This window comes from Gorilla gorilla, chromosome 5, assembly GCF_029281585.2.
Source record: "Gorilla gorilla gorilla isolate KB3781 chromosome 5, NHGRI_mGorGor1-v2.1_pri, whole genome shotgun sequence".
Taxonomy (NCBI): Eukaryota; Metazoa; Chordata; class Mammalia; order Primates; family Hominidae; genus Gorilla; species Gorilla gorilla.
The window spans coordinates 103,655,746-103,673,933 of NC_073229.2; the positions used below are offsets into that span (position 1 = coordinate 103,655,746).

Sequence of the window (18,188 nt, forward strand, 5' to 3'; positions counted from 1 at the left end):
GGTCATCCCACTAGGCAAGATACCAGGACCACTGCTCTGCCAGGCAACAGTCTATCCCTCTTCTCTCCAGGACCCAGCAGCTTCTGCTGGTGGCCATCATGAAGTCACTGAGTACCACCACTTACACCAGTGCCAGAGTTGAACTGGAATTGTGCCAGTTATATGCCTTTTGTTTCTCAGATCCTAGCCTGCCTTTTCTATATCCTACTTTTTTTTTTTTTTTTTTTTTTTTTTCCGAGACAGGGTTTCGCTCTTGTTGCCCAGGCTGGAGTGCAATGGCGCGATCTCAGCTCACTGCAATGCAACCTCTGCCTCCTGGGTTCAAGCAATTCTGCCTCAGCCTCCTAGATAGCTGGGATTACAGGCATGCACCACCACACCCAGCTAATTTTGTATTATTAGTAAATACAGGGTTTCACCATGTTGATCAGGCTGGTCTCAAACTCTTGACCTCAGGTGATCCACCCGCCTTGGCCTTCCAAAGTGCTGGGATTACAGGCGTGAGCCACCACACCTGGCCTCTATATTCTACTTTAAGTTTCAGGAGCTAGGACTCAACAAACTGCATTTCCCAGACACCCTTGCTAGTTGGCTTATCGGTAGGTTCTGCCAAAATGGGGCACTTAGGGAGAGGTTGGAAGGTGGGAGTTAGGGAGAAGTTCCTTCTCAATGTCTCTGTTCCTGTCAGGCAACAATTGGCTCTAGTCTAATGTGTCTTTTCCTCACTGAATATAAATGAGGAGACTGAATGAATGTGCTTGTTATTTTGTTTGCAACCTACACTATTACTTTATCTCCTCCCTCTCCTCCCACCCCCAAAACCATATAAACAACAGCAAAAGAAAAAAATCCTCCACAAAACTTCTTACCATCTTACAGAGAACAACTAACAGTTGGTGACCACACAAGAATTAAAATGTGTTGAAGTATGGTCTTATATTTGCCTGGCACTCTACAGAGTACTTTCATGAAGATGACCTCATGATCTTAAACAACTCTGAGAAATAGAATATAGATGAGGAAACTGACCCTGAGGATAAATCAGATTTGTCTAATAGAAATAGAATGTGAACCACCCACTTAATTTTAGATTTTCTAGTAGTCACGTTAAAATACGTTTTTAAAAAGTAAAATTAGTTTTATTTAATATTTAATATCCAAATTATTTCAACTTGCAATCAATATTTTAAAGTTATCGATGAGATATTTCACCTTTTTTTGTACTAACATTTTGACAGCTAGTATATATTTTGCAGTTACAACACATTTCATTTCAGGCCAGCTACATTTCAAGTACTCAGTAGTCACATGCAGGTTGTAGCTAACTTATTGGACAACACAGGATTAGATTATTTACCCAGAGGTATATAATAGAAAGTAATGGTCCCAGGTAGCCAGCTTCCAAAAAGGAAAATATTGCTGGTCTGGAAACCCAGAGACCTTAATTCCATACATGGCTCTGCCTCTTACTAGTTGTGAAATACAGGATAAGGCATTCTTTTTTAAAGCTTGGTTTCTGGATTTGTTAAATGGCATCAATCAGTTGTCTTTAATCCCCCACCCACTTCCTGCAGCAGAACCCTTTCTCAAGTAAAATCTTATATGGAAACCCCATATTAAAAACAGAAGCATATTTAAAACATAGGAACTGTCTCTCTGTTGAAGGAGAGGAGCCTCCAACAAACACTTCGAGTACTCTACAGACATCAGTATATTGGTGTTTGATTCACATTTTTAGTTTCATAGAATCATCAGTTATTTATAAATATAAGAGGGCCTTTAAGATCAATTATTCAAGTTGTCTTCTGATGTTATTTTTTCCTTACTAAGGCACTCTTCTTTTCTAACAGTACCTTTTACAGAAATATAAAACAAGATATGCTAGTTAAAATCAGAATTTCCCTGCAAAGTTGAAGTGGTTATGAGGAATTAGAACCCTAACAACTCAGCATCTCTCAAATACCATCTTCCATAAGTGGCCCCCAAGAATCCTCTTTCAAACCACCCTGCAAGGGTGTCCAGGGGATACAATACAATCATGGGTTCTCAGTTCCTGTTTCTGGTTGGGCCAATAAAGCCCCTTCCTCATCCCTCTTTTCTGTCTAACACTAGAGACAGAAATTAAAAACCATGGCTTTTCAGACTGCTAAAAGCCTAAAACAAAACAGAACAACAACAACAAAATCAAGTGTGTTGGACAGGCTTACATCTAGAGCAAGCCAATGGAGTTTTAACAACCAAAGATTAAGCTCAGCTCCAACCCTTCATCAGATAAGGAAACTGAGTCCCAGCGAGGTGCTTAAAAAATCCCACCCCAAGCTGGTGTCAGAGCTGGAATAGAGCCTAATCACTGCTGTGCTGGAGCCAGCTGGTACTAGCTTGCAAAATCCAATTGTTACATTTTCAGAAATTTTGCAAGCCAATTGATGTCACCCTGGTAGCTCAAAATCAACCATGGTGAAAATATTTACACCACAGAAACCAGCAAGTGCTACAAATCATAGCTTCCCCAGAGCCACTGGTTAAACCTTTACCAGCACACCTCCAAATCCAGCGTTCCTGTCTGGATCTTTATGTTCTACCCAGCAACCGAGAATAGATGGGCTGCATTTTGATAAGAAACAAAAATTTAAGTTAGTAAAAATCAAAAATAAACCAAAATAGAAATTGTGTCTCTTCATGAGTACCAACACCTAAAATAGCAACTTTTCTCAATATTTACCATTTCCTGTTGTGTAGCAGATACTGGTTCCTTTGATTCTTTAAGTTGTTATTTGGAGTATTCAGCTACTTTAGGGATGATTTTTAACATTACATGAGCCAGGCAAGTAAGTGTCTAAAACATTACTTTTAAATGTTTAAACTTTTAAATGTTTTTAATTATTTAAAATTAAAGCCCAAGTATAAAACAAGGAGAAAATAGAAGAAGCTACAGAAACTACTGCTTGAGTAGCAACTGATCTGATGCAGTGTCTCGGTCTCCCTCTAGTTCTATTTCTGGCTAGGAAGGGTATTGAAAGGTCAATGTAAACAAATGCTGAAGTCGTCAAGCTTCTCAGCTGGCCTCATGTCTCCCTGTATTTAATCTTCCCAACTGAACTTCTGACTCATCATCTTAACAATGACACGTTTCCCTTTGCGAGTTCCTCCCCTTCTCTGGCCGCTTTTCTTTTCGTCCTTTGTGGCGCTGATGCAGCTCCCCTGCAGGCCTGTTTGGGCATGCTTGTGATGTCAGATGCCCGTACTTCAGCTGTCCTTTTGTATCCATGGTGACGGATGAAAAATAAGCTGCTTTTCAGTGATTTGAACTTTAATCCAGTCAAATGATGCATGCTTTATTACTCAGGTGACTTTTCCCAGTACTTTCAGATCACTGAAATCTTGAATTATTAAAGAGGAATTAACATATTTATGTTTTTATCCTTTCTTTAACCATTATTATGCCTTGGTAAATTCAAATAATCTTTGATCTTAGCACCTGAAAATTTTGTCTTCATAATTATAGGAAAATCGTTTCAGAAATGAGATTCCAACAGAAAAGAAACTAAAAGATGTCGTTTACAGTTCCCTCTCACTACATGTACATAAGTAACTATTAGGCTAAGTAAAGCATAGAGGACCTGCATAATACTAAGGAAAACGATGAAAACTGTAAAACATTGACAAAGTTGTGTCATCCAAAACGCTGGCCACTTAATACTAGTGGTACTTGAAATTATTAAATAACATTGGCTTCAAATCTTTCTGCATTCAGGAAAGAGAAAAGCTAAGCCTCATGGTAGTCTTAGCACCTTGCTAACGTGCTGTCATTGTTTTTTTAAACAACAACAACAACAACAACAAAGGGCAGACTTTTTGCATACAACCTTGGTAAGCAATAGCTTCTAGTTAAAATGTTTCCATTTTCTCAATTTTCATATAAACTTCTATTTATGAATAACACTGACTTTCCAGGGATGTAAAATTTCCTTATATTTAAAAAAAAATACATAATCGATAGTACAAGTGAAACAAGTGGAGTTGAAATCATGATATCTGGACCAGGCAACAGGGAAGGAAGAACAGGGTAGCAATTTCACGTGTCTTGGTCTAATCCCTAACACCAAAATTATTGGGACTAGAAGCCAGGTAGACCCTAACATTATGACACTATGATGTTACCCAAGATATTGAGGAAAATCATAATATTTGGATGAATTAAAAACATTTTTTTCCAGATAATACAAATAGGGGGGTAAAAATGATTAAGCTTGAAAGTTTCTTCAGTCTTGTTTCTCCCACTTCCTGCTTAGTGGGGTTTTTCCTGCTGCCTCAGAATCGTGGCTACTGCCCAAAGCTGAGAACATTCTCTAAAGAGCCATAAATAATTAGGAGTCAAAACCTCCCACCAGGGCTTATTAAAAAGTGCGTAACCAACCTTACTGCCAGCAACCATCACCCTAGGAAACTCCTCTCTTCACTTTTACTTCACCGTAAGAGAGGTCTGTGTATGGAAGGAAGGGAAGAAACCATATTTGGCTTCTTGGAGAGGGTTTTCGTTCTCCCAAGGAGAGAGTGGATGGGGCTGAGAGTAGGAAGTCCAAGAAAATAATTCATAGAAATTCATAGGGTGCTTTGAAGAAGAGGAGATTGGCGTCTCCCTTCCTGAGGCCTGCTAAGTAGCAACTCTTTTTTTTTTTTTTTTCTCAAGATGAAGTCTTCTTCTGTCGCCAGGCTGGAGTGCAATTATCTCAGCTCACTGCAACCTCCGCCTGGGTTCACTGCCTCAGCCTCCCAAGTAGCTGGGATTACAGATGCGCGCCACCATGCCCGGCTAATTTTTTTGTATTTTTAGTAGAGACGGGGTTTCACCATGTTGGCCAGGCTGGTCTCGAACTCCTGACCTCATGATCCGCCTGCCTCAGCCTCCCAAAGTGCTGGGACCACAGGCGTGAGCCACTGGGCCCGGCCTAAGTTGAAACTCTTTTGTAACTTTCTGTTGCCATTGGAATAAAGCATTTGAGACAGTTCTTGGGAGAGTTTCCCGTTGTTCATGAGGCATCCGTAGAGACTTTTCTCTGTTTCTAGTCTAGAAATTTCTGAAGATGGGAGTAGGAAAACCACTGTCACTAAGGCTTAAAGACATAGTATGCCTGAGAAGAGGATAAGAACCAGACTGTCCACAGTCTGGTTCTCTATGACCTTAAAGGACATGGCAAGGACCACTGAGGTTTTGTGGTTCCATGAGTTAGAGGAGAAGCAGAGGAGCATGATCCACCCCAAGAAGCTGCTGGGTAGTAAAGAGCACAACTCAGAGATGAAGCTGGGAGGTACACTACTGGTAGACCTGAGGGAAGCCTTTCTTTTCCTCACAGTGACAGAGGGGTGCTGGGTAAAGCTGAGCATTGCCCAAGGGCACCCACCACACTTGACCTGTCTGGAGGCCACATCAAGCCTCGATGCGCTGGCATCTGACCTGAACATGCTGAACTGGAGTGAGGCCCGTGTTGCCTCCCTACCCCTGACCCAAGGGCCATTCGCGTAAGAAGCTGGATCCATTCCCTCTCCCTCCGCCAGAGACTGCTCCCCAACATTAGTCCGTTCTGGCTTCTACTGTGTGACGGAAGGAAAAGAGGTTGAATCAGAAATGAGATTGAAGTTTTAAACTGGACTATACTTCAAAAACTGAAAGTAATCAGAATATTATAGAATGTGTCCAAAATGTTTCAATGATGAGACTCTGGAGTTCCCCTATGCATAGTTGAAAGCAGTGATTAGAAAAAAAAATGTAATTTTTGTTAATACCCTACTAAGCTGAGACTACTCAATTAACATATAGAGTCCAACTATATACATAATAATAATTATTATTTTTTGAGACAGAGTCTCACCCTGTTGCCCAGGCTGGAGTGCAGGGGCACAATCACAGCTCACTGCAGCCTTAACTTCCTAGGCTCAAGCAATCCTCCCACCCCAGTGTCTCAAGTAGCTGGGACCAGGTGTGCACCACCACACCTGGCTAATTTTTTGTTTTAATTTTTTGTAGAGATGAGGTCTCCCTATGTTGCCTAGGCTGGCCTCAAACTCTTGAGCTCAAGCTATCCTCCTGCTTCAGCCTCCCAAAGTGCTGGGATTATAAGCCTGAGCCACCACTCCCAGCCATACGTAATTTTGTATCATGAGTTTTCACTTACTAATTACACAACAATTTTATCATCTTAAAAAAAACTTCGTAAGTATCATTTATAGTAGGTTTATATTTCCATTATATATATGCCAAATTTTTAAATCTTTATTATATTGTAGCACACATGTTATTTTTAAATTTTAAGATTTAAAGTATTTGTTCCCTTAAATGTGATTATTATTTTCATTATTAAACATCGACTGATCTTTGGACAAAGAGATTCTGACTACTTAGTTTTTCAGTAGAAAACAGTTTGAGGTATTGCTCAGCCAGCGGGAGTTTTGATTATGTGTGTTTACTATGCTGACAGCACTACATGTTTTATCCTTCTAGTGTTTGCCAATTTGTTCAGAGCTGAGGCCTGTAGTACTACAGGAAATAATATGTCCTTGCCTTCTAGAATGTAGGTACCACAAGGACGGGAATTCTTTTCTTTTTCATTCTCTACCATATGTCTAGCACCTAGAACAGGGCCCAACGCTGGATAGGCACTAAATAAATACCTTTTAAATATAAATAAATGAAGGTAGTATAAACTAGGAGTGGGACATAATTACTCCTCATCGTCAGCTTTTGCACAGTAGTTTATGGAAACCACATAAGTAGATGGTTAGAGCAAGTCTGGATCTAATAGGAGGAACAATGAAAAATGGCAGGGCCTATAGAAGACAGAGATGAAAGGAATGAGGGGGTTTCAGGTCCCTGGCATCAGAGCCAATATCAATATGATCCTGTGACTTTGTTCTTATTAAGATATAAATTAATTAATCCAATGAATAAGATATCAAGCTGATAACAAAATGGCTGAAACCAAGCAATGGCCATATAGAGGAAATTATTCGTAGTGTCACCAGTGGTAAACTGAACAGTTTCTAATCCTCTGTTTCCCAAAGTCTCCGTGAAATAACAGAAATGCCATGAAATAAATAAAAAGCATTTGTAAAGATTAAAAACACACATTAAGGATGAGGGGCATGGAATGAAGACAGCAGTTCACCAAAAGTTCAAGGAAATTCTGGAAAATACAAACTAAATAAAATCAGACTAAGGGAGCAAACCAAGAAATAAAAACTACAGCCCAAAATTTCATAGGTAAGAGGAATCTTTTTCAAAAGAGGCCCAGAGAAATTCCAAGTTCAGAGGCAACATTTGCAAAGGCCAGTTCAAGATGAGGCTATCATCAATGTAAACATATAATGATGTTTTGGTCAATGGAGCACATACTCACCAGTGGTCCCATAAGATTATAATGGAGGTATACCATTTTTTTTATACCATCTTTTATACCATATTTTTACTCTACGTGTTCTATGTTTAGATATGTTTAGATACAAAAATGCTTACCACTGTGTTACGATTGCCTACAGTATTCAGTATGGTAACATGCTGTACAAGTTGGTAGCCTAGGAGCAATAGGCTATACCATATAGCCGAGGTGTGTAGTAGGGTTAAACAGATACTCCAAGCAAGCCTAACAACTCTTTTTAAAATAACAAAAATCAGGGAGGAGGAAGCTGGGGAATACCTATAAGTATCCTAATCTCCTCATCTTTTATAACAGTGAGTTAATAGATACTGTCTAAAATTAGTAAGTTAAAAAATAAAATTGAAATATATTATTTTAGATTAATGAGTAACCACCACAAACAAATAAGAATTCTTTAAAAACATTCAGTGGGCTACTGACAAAAATGATTATCTGTAGGGGGAAGGAGAGTTTTACACAGACACATTTGTGTCATTTCAATTTTTTGTTTTAATATTTCTTTGATTAAAAACAAATTTTTCAATGCACGGTAAAAGAAAAACATGAGGAAATATGCTAAAATCTTAATAGTGACTTTTTTGATTAGTAAGAATTATGGACCAAAAAAATGTTTCTTGTTTTTCTACAGTTCTGCATTTTCCAAGTTCTCTATCTCAAATACTTCCATGGTAAGAAAAAAATAGTTATTAACAAAATGTCATGACCGTGGGTTTGCTGTTAAGTTTCATAAATATAAATAAATAATTTGAAGTAATATTTAGATGAAAGGAGGAGAATTAAAGAAGCCAAGAGGAAAGGCTGGACTTTTGCAGCTACTGGTAACAGGAAAAGGTAGAAGCTGGAACTGAAGGAAGGAAACTGGAACCCATATCAGAAAGGAATAAATTCTGACTGTCTACTGGAATGGAAAGTTTGACCAGCCATGGAGTTTACTAAGCCACTCCTGGATTTTTCCCTAATGTAATCCTCTGCTTAGGTAGAAATATCTGTATAATGAGAGCTTCAGATCCTTTTTTCCTCTTATTTATCACAACCAGATAAAAATCTGACCACCACAGAGATTAAAACGAAAAGAAGAAGAAGATCACTGCTTCCTGGTTTTGACCTCACCAATCATGTCTGCCACCAACTAGACATGATCTTATAGAGTTAGCTTCATGATCACCTGACTACTATTCCTACTTGGTCAAGGAATCAAGGTATTGAGTACTTACATCTACAGGATGATCACCAAGTATGGTGTGGTTAGTGCAGAGTATGATCAGAAAGTAATAGCCGTCATAGGAGATGCCTTTGCACAGCAGCCTTGGTGGTGGCCGAACTATTAGTGTCCCCAGCAAACCTGTCTCACTTGTATTTCAGTGTCATAATCATGGTATCTGTCTGTCCCCAGCAAACCTGTCTCATTTGTACTTCAGTCTCATTATCATGGTATCTGTCTCTGTGCCTTTATTTTCATACTTTTCTACCAATGCCCCAGGAAAACTATATTTTCTCACAAAACCAGCGAAGATTTTCTACAAAAGTCAGTGGTCAAGCGTGCAATGTTAGTTGAACATCAAAAGAGCAGTGTGCCAGTCTACTATGGGGAAAGCTAAATAAAAGAAAAGAAAATAAAGAAATATCCACCATTTCAAGGATCCCAGGTGAAGGCCACCTTCTTGCAATGTTTCCAAGATTTGAAAGAGTTAGTTTTGAAGGACATTTTGTTACATTTTGAAGGAATATTTCTAATACCCCAATGGGCTTTTTCCATTACAAGCTGCAAGGATGTTCTAAACAATGTAAAAGTTCTATTGAATTATAAAACCTCACTCCCAAATTATTTAATATATAAAGAGCAGTAGACAGTATTGCAATATTCAGGGAGCCATGGCTGACTTTGCAGTGGGCTGTCTAAAAGTCAGCTGGGATCTTTTTGGTCAAGACTTCACTTCTTAAAGTGAGGTCCACAAACAAGAAGTATCATCAATGCTGTGAATCACTCAGAATATCAGAAAAAATTTTTAAAATAATATAATTTTTATAATTTTAGAAAAGGAGAGGAGGAGACTATTTCTTATAAAGAGTTACAGCCTGCAAGGTGGCCCTCCTGCAGGCTAGGAGATATGCCTCCAGCCAAGACCAGAGACAGGCACATTGAAGGAGGAGGGGTTGAGGTAGGAGCTTTATGCTAAACAGTTTGGCTAAACATACATACTCAACTGGTTACAGGAGGAGCTATGAATATTCATGAAGGTGGTCCTAAAGAATTGAACAAACACACGTCTAACATACCACCCATGTTCACTTTGTGGTGGAGACTTAACACTTAAATATATTAGAATTAAGCCCTATATGTAAAAATGCCTTTTCAGGCCAAGCATGGTGGTTCATGGCTATAATCCCAGCACTTTGGGAGGCCAAGGTGGGTGGATCACCTGAGGTCAGGAGTTTGAGACCAGCCTGGCCAACATGGAGAAACCCCGTCTCTACGAAAAATACCAAAAATTAGCCGGGTGTGGTGGTGGGCACCTGTATTCTTGGATGCCTGGGAAGCTGAGGCACAAAATCGCTTGAACCCAGGAGGTGGAAGTTGCAGTGAGCTGAGATTGCGCCACTTTACTCCAGCCTGGGTGACAGAGTGATACTCTGCCTCAAAAAAAAAAAAAAGTATTTTCAGGACAAAGGCATGTGAGTGTGCAGTCTCTGTAACCTGGCAGGAGCTAGTCCATGGTCAGTGGTCCTCTTATGAGGAGAAAGTTACTGGAATCAGTCTCTTGTCCAATCAAAGCTGTAGTTATGGCTGGTGGAACAGGGGTTCCATTCATGTCTGTGAACTGGGTGAGCTGTGATCATTTTAACATTGCTTATCTTTAGGTCAGTGCTTGTTTAGTTGTTGAATAAAAAGAAAAACCTTGTGGCAGTTAGAACACAGTTTGTTATTTAAGTTTAGGGGAGTGTGACTTAACCCTTGACTGGCATGGCCTTTGGTCCTGTTTATAATCTGGGATCTTATTGCCAACAAGATTCTGTTCTGTAAGTCTTATGATCTCTATTTTAACATTGATCTTGGTCGGTTTTTGTGCCTACTCAACTGGTTACAGTTGAGTTACCACAAAAGAGGGAGGGTATAATGAGGTGTGTCTGACCTCCCATCCTGTCCTGGCCAGGAACTCAGTTTTAAGGTTCTTCTGGGATCCCCTTGGACACAAGGGGTCCATTCAGTCAGTGAGGGGGCTTAGGACTTTATTTTTAGTTTACAGATCCCAATCCAGACCTACAGAATAAGAATCTTCATTCCAGGTGATTTGTATGCACAGCAAAGTTTAAAAAGCATTGGTTTAGGAGAATCCAAGATTCCTTTGGGAAAGTTCTCAGATGTCAAAATAGGGGCTCTGCATATTATGAATTTCACAATTAACTTCTCAGCATAGTATACTGGTTATTTGGTATTCATGTTAAGTTAGAGGGTTCTCATCATGCTAAACAGTGCTTCAGATTGCAGTTACTCTAAGCATAAGACCCTATGTCCTAGGGTTTGGAACAAACTCCTTCATTGCTTTGGTGAATTAGACCCTTTTAATTGTGATTGCAGTAGATTAGAAAGGAGTCCATCTCCCAAAGAGTATTCAAGTTTTAGAATGGAAGCTGCTTTTCAGTCATCGCTGGAATTTTCCTACGAGAATCACTTACATAATCTACAAAACCAAATGCAGAAAGAAAACACAGAGTGAGTTAGGGAACAAAGTTAACATTTCATCTGCTTGGCCTCTGAGCTTGTACCTGCCAGTCCCAATGTTACTCTGATCAAAAATGTAGGATGTTAAGGAAAATGGTGTTTGTATGTTTTGTTAGTAAGAATTAATATGGAAATAATTTGCAAAGACTGGATTCCAGTGAACTTCTTCAAAATCACAAAAGCTGAGCTTTAGGCAAGATACACACATGTTCAGATAACTGGATATAGAAGAAAAAGTTCATCATCTCAATAAAAATAATCCATACTTGTGGCTCCAGTTAAGAAACACAAAACTTTAGTGTACATTTTGGTTTCACTTTGTTTCTTTGTTTTTTACCACTTGCATGAACAAGTAAATGATGCAGAAAAACAAGAAGGGTGATTCTTGCAGCCCTAATGAACAGACACCATCAGAACACCAAAGAGAGGCGACTTAATTTTGTGAGACAGAGCCATTTTCCTCCTTTCTATGAAGTATCTCTGATAATGTACAGTTTTATGAGGAAATTACATGGTCTGGGCCAGGTGTGGTGGCTCACGCCTGTAATCCTAGCACTTGGGGAGGCTAAGGTGGGTGGATCACTTGAGGTCAGGAGTTCAAAACCAGCCTGGCCAACATGGTGAAACCTGTCTCTACAAAAAATACAAAAAATTAGCGTGGTGGCACGTGCCTGTAATCCCAGCTACTCTGGAGACTGAAGCAGGAGAATCGCTTGAACCCGGGAGGCAGAGGTTGCAGTGAGCCGAGATTGTGCCACTGCACTCCAGCCTGGGTGACAGAGCGAGACTCTGTCTCAAAAAAAAAAAAAAGAAAAGAGAAAGAAAATTATATGGTCTGACCCCATTTTTTAAGGACTCTTCCTCCTGAAGAAATACTACAGCATTATTCATAAGCTATCATCTGTGTCACCATCTATTTCTTAATGATCACTTTTTAAAATTATGTAGTCAGTTGAGCCATGTTGTTGAGAAATTTCAGCTCAAAGTATAATTCTCAATGGCCTTTGAAGAGCAGTGGCTTGTCTTTCCCTCTTATTTTTCCTGTTGTGACCACAGTAGGTGTATTAATACCATATCATTATGATGGTTATCTCATGCATTTTAAAAAATTAAGTAGGAATTTCTAGAAGTTATTTTTATATAAGAAATTCCAGGGGGCAGGGGTGACATAATTTCCAAATCACGAAGTTTTTGCTAAGGGACATAATGTATGCAAAAATATTAATAAGCCTTTCTGAGCTTCTCTTGACAAATCTACTAACAGTCATTTGAGGGTTCTTGTTGCTGGAGTATTCTTTGAAATTCAATAGAGGATTTATTGAGGAGTCTGCAATAGGGAGTAAAGAATGCTGATTTGAAATTTGTAATTCAAATGTACTTTCCTCTGAATCCTAAAATCCAGTCAATTGGAATGTAAGTTAAAAATATAAAATTCAATAGCTTTCATATTGCAGTTCAGTATTGTTAAGAGTACAATACCAAACTGCATTTTTGATCAGACTTTATGAGCACAGACTTTGAAGTCAGGGGTCAGAGACCTGGGTCTGTCACTTAGAAGTTGAAAATTGGTATGAGTTACTTAAAGTCCCTAGGTTTTAGTTCCCCTATTTGTAAAATGGAAAATATAATGATTACTTCCTCAGTTAGTTTTGAAAATTAAACTAGATAATTTCTTAATAAACCCCACAGCCAATGAATATGGATATTATTATATTATCATTATATACTTGGCAATATTATTATATGCACAAATATTGTTATTACAGATATTCTTATTTATATCTGGCAATATCTAGCTAGATAATGTAAAATAAAAGATATTTTCTTCACAATAGTCATATTTTGTGACCTACATAAAGAAAAAAATCTAAAATTATACCATATCCCTAGAAAGGAAAACGGAATAATTTAAAGGTGCTAAGTCATCCCAAACTGATTTATAGGCTAATTGGCATTTTAAAAACCATTTTTTAAAAACTTTTAAAAATGATCTTAAGGCCACATGCAATGGTTCACGCCTGTAGTCCCAGAACTTTGGGAGGCTGAGGCAGGCGGATCACCTGAGGTCACGAGTTCAAGACCAGCCTAGCCAACATAGCAAAACCCCGTCTCTACTAAAAATTCAAAAACTAGCTGGGCGTGGTGTTGGGCACCTGTAATTCCAGCTACTCAGGAGGCTGAGGCAGGAAAATTGCTTGAACCCAGGAAGTAGAGGTTGCAGCGAGCCAAGTTGGTTGTACTGCACTCCAGCCTAGGTGACAGAGCAAGACTCCATCTCAAAAAGGAAAAAAAAATCTTAAACTGTACTTGGATGCATAAACTTGGATGCATAAACTGACAAACTATGTTTGTTTTGTTTTGAGGCGGAGTCTCACTCTGTCGCCAGGCTGGAGTGCAGTAGCGTGATCTCGGCTCACTGAAACCTCCGCCTCCCGGGTTCAAGCGATTCTCCTGCCTCACCTTCCGAGTAGCTGGGATTACAGGCGTGCACCACCATGCCCAGCTAATTTTTGTATTTTTAGTAGAGATGGGGTTTCACCACGTTGGCTAGGATGGTCTCGATCTCCTGACCTCATGATCTGCCCTCCTTGGCGTCCCAAAGTGCTGGGATTACAGGCGTGAGCCACCGCGCCTGGCCCAAACTATGTTTTTAAAATGAAAATTAATAATTATGAAGAAAGATGTACCATATCCAAATATTAAAATATTATAGTGCTTTGAAATTTTTTTAAATGGTACAACATAAAAATAAAAATATATGATAAAGTAAACTTCCCAAGTCAAAGAAAACAGAAAGAATTATTCACTAAATGATTCTGGGACATGTCGTGGGCTTAGGCAACTTTGTTTATAATCTGTACCTCATACTATTTCATCAAACACATAGCAAGTGAATTTAAGAAGTATAAAAATTCAAAACATAAAAAGGAAGATAAAAGCAAATATTTATCAAATTTCTGCAAGAAGGAAACGTTCTAAAATTAAAGTAGTGAAAGATGTTACACTCAAAAAAGTTTGACAAATTTGATCTTAAAAATTGCAATTTCTGCTATGACAAAAATGTAAGCACATCTAAAAGACAAGAAACTGAGGAAAACAGATACACTACATGTGACAAAATATTAGTCTAAAACGATAACATAAATTGATTATTAAAAATATGAAGTCTCCACTAAACACATTAACAAAAGTTATGAACAATTACCCAAAGAGAATTTACTATGTCAGCAAAAGTAGGAAAGTCTAACATCATTAGAAAACTTTAAAAAATTATCAGCATCAAAGCAGATCCCTCTTTTATTTCTCCAATTGTTTCATATTTCAAGAACAAAAATACTGAATACTGATAATTGTGCAATAAAACAGGAATTCTTATACTCATTGGGAGTATAAATTGGTTTAAGCTTTTTGTTATTAATACATAAAAAAGTCTTAAAATCACTGTATCCCTTAACCCAGTAGTTCCACTTTTAGAATTTTCCTCCTTAAGGATCTTCCTAAAAACAAAACCTGTAATATACAAGCACACAATTCTTACAGAATTATTTATAAAAGTGAAGATATCCTGAGTAGTAATGTGGTTACATATGCTATGGTACGTGGTTTAATTTTGGAAAATAATAACGTTTGTAAAATTTATAATAATGAGGGAAAATAAGTATATAACATCTTTTAAAAAGAAACATATATTAAAGTATAATAAATATGCAAAAACATTAACTGTCTTTGGATAATGGAATATGGGAATTTTAAAACTTCTTAAAATATATGTTCTGATTTGTCTATTCTGAACATATTTGACTTTTAAAAAGTCAAACATGTGATTTCAGAAAAAATAAAGTACTTCTGGAAATCCAAAATATATATATATACTTTTATAACTATTCATGCTTTTCTGCCTACGTGAAAAAACATATAAGATAAAATGTCAATTTATATTTCTTCCCTGACCATATGCACAATTGTAGACTACAAGGTGACCAAGTAGAATGGTATTATATAGATTTCAACAAATTGATTTTTAAAAATAAAAATTTTTTACTTTTAAACAGAAAATTTAAAGAGTTTCTGCAATTTATATTTTTATAATTTTTATAGATCATAAATAAAATTATTGGAAAAAGGAAATACAGAATTATAATTGTCGGTCACATTTTAATTTTTATTAATATTAATACCTATCTGTAATTGCTTTGCCTAATTCATGATAATTTGAGTAGCTCATGACAAGAAAAATTAATTTGTGACTATGAAGAAGATGTTGAATTTTTCAAATTATTATTAAAATACAAAAAATTTAAACTAATTGAGCAGCAAAAAGCATCCAGTATAGGTTTTTAAAAAACATCAGCAATGTGGGGAAAAAATGTGGGGAGCTATTAATAGAGAAATGAAGAAACTGGAGCTATTCCACTAGGAATGTTCCCATCCCAATATCATGTAATAGTCTTCCAAAGGTAATTATGTTTGGAATATTTACATTTGGATTAAATGAGCAGTACAAGAAAGTGCATTATAATTAGTAGTGAATACGCTTGTTAGGATATAACCTTGCCTCAGCTAGCAAATATTAGATGTCCAGAGAATGACTTTTTTCTAAGTAAATTTTAATATTTTATGGGATAGCTATTCATTTTTATGTCTCACTTGGAAGGCATAACTTTTTCCAGATGCTCCCAGGAGAAGCTTCCTTGATTGCAGGGAGTTTGGAACTAATCAGTCTGGAATGGACAGACTATGAGGTATTTTACAGTGTATTATTTTGAACCTCACTGATTCAAGGACTTATGATCATTCAAATCTAACTGAGCTATTGTTTTTCTTGGAACTATCAAGGAAGAAAATGTTCACCATACAAATTAATATCATAAATAGAATCTCCTAAAAGAGAAAACTAATTTAAATACATTAGCACATTGTTTTGCTGTGACAGTCAAATGAGTTTCACTTGAATAAGTGATATATGTAAGGAAGGAGAAGATACAACCATGGGGAATGAATAACAGATTAAGAGGATGTGTGCAGAGCCTGCTACTGAAACTCCTATAGACAGCTTGGCTCCAGAGATGGATGGACTGTTGGAGACAGCACAGTTAGGGCACAGGTCATATATACACAGAAGGTCCAGCAACCACTGTAAAATAAATAGGTGATTGCTTAGGATGTTGTATACATTGGATAGCACTAGATCCTGGCATCAAGCCCAGTTTTCTATGGTTATATAAATATATCATATAAATATAATTTTTAACATCCTTTTAGAAAGGGTTTTAAAATCCTGCTTTGAAAGGAGGCAATGTATTTGAAGACATTTAAACAACAGAATACACTAACTATATATAGTCATATATTTTACTTAGAACAAATAAAAACTCTACATAAGTTCTCTGTGAAATAAGAAAGATTGGCCCGGTGCGGTGGCTCATGCTTGTAATCCTAGCGGTTTGGGAGGCCGAGGAGGGCAGATCGCTTCAGCCCAGGAGTTGGAGACAAGCCTGGGCAACATGGCGAAACCCCATCTCTATAAAAAAAAAAAAAATACAAAAAATAGCTGGGCGAAGACATTCCAGTAACATCAAGCATACCTAGTGCTCAAATGTGGGTCTCTGATGCCATTCCCCACAGAAGGAATCAGGGCTTCTAGGAAGAATGGCTGGTTCTAGGGCTAGGGCAGAGTAGGCACAAAATGAACCTGGAAACATTTGAATATGCCAGAAAGTAAGCAGCACTAAAAGGAAGCAGGAGGAGGAGAAGAAGGAGGTGGTGGAGATAGAGAAGAGGACATGTCACAAGGACACAGAAGCCAGGCTGAGGGGAACTCCCACTGGTCAAATCTGGGACAATTTGAGCACTGAAATAAGTATAGTAATGTGTACAAATTATTGAAAAGGCCGGCGCAGTGGCTCATTCATTCCAGGTGTTCTCTGATTTTTCCGCTGTGTAGTTACCACTTTTTCCATTAACAACTGTGAAGGAATCTGTGAGAATATGCTTTAAGACCTGCAGATAGACCAGGTACAATGTCTCACGCCTGTAATCTCAACACTTTGGGAGGATGAGGTGGATGGATTGCTTAAATCCAGGAGTACGAGACCAGCCTGGGCAACATGGTGAGACCCCATCCATCTCTGCAAATTTTTTTTGTAATTAACTGGGCACGGTGGTTGGTGAGACAGGTGGATATTGTGTGTCTCGCAATATGACTGGAAAAGGACTCAACACCACTCATGCAGCATTCCAGCCAGACATGGATAACCCAAATCTAATAATGAGTAAACATTAGACAAACCCCAAATGAGAAATGGTCTATTAAAGATGTCAATATTATAAAAGACAAAGAAAGACTATGGAAATGTTCCTCCAAGAATAGAGACTAAAGAGGCATGACAATTAAATACAATACTTCGTATTAGACTAGATCCTTTACTGGAGGAAATAAAAATGCTATACAGGACATGATTGAGTAGACTGACAAACTTAGAAGTAAAAGTAAAGGTGTTACATCAATGACAAATGTACTGACGTTGATAATCATGCTCTAGTTACGTAAGAGAACACCCTTATTCTTAGAGAATACACATGGGGATATTTAGGGGTAAAAGAACATTATGTATGCAACTTCCTCTAAGATGGTTCAGAAAAAAGATTTATGTGTAATAGATATATACTACACAAATGTAAAGCAAATGGAGTAAAATGTAAACAATAGGTGAATCTGAGTAATGGGTATATTGTGTTATTTGTACTCTTCTTATTCTGGTAAATTTTTTGGATTTGAAATTGTTTCTAAATAAAAGGTAAGAATAGGAGACAGAATGTGCAAGAGAAGACGAAGGAGGAGAAGAAGGAGGAGGAGAAGGAGGAGAAGAGGAAGAGAAGAAGAAGGAATTTCAGAGGAAACAGTTTTGCCTGTGGTTCAGGAAGGGAATCAATGTTGGGGGTGGGGAGCATACACCATTCTGGGAAACTGAGGAGACCAAAACCTAATAATAAGAAGTAATCTTCAAATATGACCTAAACAAAGTGTAAATTCA

At 37.8% G+C, this 18,188-nt stretch overlaps 1 protein-coding gene across 7 annotated transcripts in view; it reads left to right on the forward strand.

The window, feature by feature from the left end:
- SH3BGRL2 (SH3 domain binding glutamate rich protein like 2) overlaps positions 1-18,188 on the forward strand; it is a 166,166-nt gene that overhangs the window by 4,362 nt on the left and 143,616 nt on the right. For 2 of the 7 annotated variants that reach the window (XM_063707727.1, XM_063707728.1), the window contains exon 3: positions 8,062-8,101. The exons of the other annotated variants lie outside the window; for them this stretch is intronic. The gene's annotated coding sequence lies outside the window, so the exon portion shown is untranslated. The remainder of the gene's footprint in view (positions 1-8,061; positions 8,102-18,188) is intronic. 7 annotated transcript variants of the gene reach the window in all.